This window comes from Myxine glutinosa, chromosome 1 (assembly GCF_964187855.1).
Source record: "Myxine glutinosa chromosome 1, kmMyxGlut1.1, whole genome shotgun sequence".
Taxonomy (NCBI): domain Eukaryota; kingdom Metazoa; phylum Chordata; class Myxini; order Myxiniformes; family Myxinidae; genus Myxine; species Myxine glutinosa.
This window is the reverse complement of record NC_136261.1, coordinates 206,378,370-206,379,575: the sequence shown is the minus strand read 5'-3', so window position 1 is coordinate 206,379,575 and position 1,206 is coordinate 206,378,370. Positions and strand designations below refer to the sequence as shown.

At 38.6% G+C, this 1,206-nt stretch overlaps 1 non-coding gene across 1 annotated transcript; it reads left to right on the top strand.

Moving 5' to 3' along the window:
• The first annotated feature begins 405 nt into the window (after window positions 1–405).
• TRNAT-GGU (transfer RNA threonine (anticodon GGU)) lies at window positions 406–478 on the top strand. The gene has a single exon. It is a non-coding gene; the product is annotated as a tRNA-Thr (tRNA).
• Window positions 479–1,206: the final 728 nt, after the last annotated feature.

The following is a 1,206-nucleotide window of genomic DNA, read 5'->3' as shown; positions in this document are numbered from 1 at the left end:
AACAGGATTAAATAATTCAATTGATATATGTGGGGAAATTACATGAAAATTACATCATATGTGTGGGAAAATTACCTGCTCAGTCGGGATTGCCCAGTTAGCTCAGATGTTAGAGCATTGGTACGGTTTTCCAGAGGACTTGGGTTTGATTCCTGGTCTGGGCATGTAATTTTTCCCACATATATCAATTTAAGTATTTAAACATGTTCATTAATCTCGTTGCTTCACGACGCCCCCAAGTGGTGTTTATGATAGATGACATGGATTTGTCCCTCCATTGGAGGAAAAACCCCTCGTGTTCAGGCCGTTGGTGCTCCTATGGTTGGCAGCTAGTGCTCCGGAAGCATTGATAGAAAGAGAGTGGCAATCATATGTGTGGGAAAAATTGCACGCTCAGTCAGGGTCGCCCAGATAGCTCAGATGGCAGAGCACTGGTATGGTTCACCAGAGGACCTGGGTTCGATTCCTGGTCTGGGCATGTAATTTTCCCACGAACATCAATTTAATTATATAAGTCAAAGTTTATCAACCTATGTCATTACAACTTTCTTTCCTGAGTACTGTTTCTGTCAGGCTGTATATTACATTTTTGTGTCGTTTCGCTGTGAGGGATTTTGGCCTGATTTTATGAAATTCTTACATTTATTAGAACGCACACATACAATCAGTAAATGCTTGGTGTGCATAAAACATAAAGGCTGAGGTTTGACATTGCAACCACTCTGTGATCTCATGTCGACTACCTTGTAGTCAAAACGTCAGACTGGACTCTTTATTTGCCATATTAGATACAGTGCTTCATGTTGTGAATGTCTCGGATGAGTTAAACTTTGAGCTCACAAGGAAAAATATAAAATGAAAATTAGTACAGGACTATACTGTATTCACTCTCAGCATAAAAAAATATGTGAAGCTGAAAAAAAAAAAAACCATGAAGCTGAAGTTTTTATCCGCATGCACATATAGATAATTAACCTATTTTTTTATTACTAGTCTAGTAGGAAGACTAGGTCCCTCTGCACCCCCCGGAGATATACTTCTAATCAGTGTTTCTAGATTGGAAAAAATGTGTAGAAAATGACTAGCTATGGCCCCAAGCTGAAAAAATGTCCCACATACCATTTTTATGCAAATTACTGCTGCAAATTTTATGCAAAATTATGCAAATTTTATGCAAATTTTTGATGAGGAGTAGAGTTGAGGGGT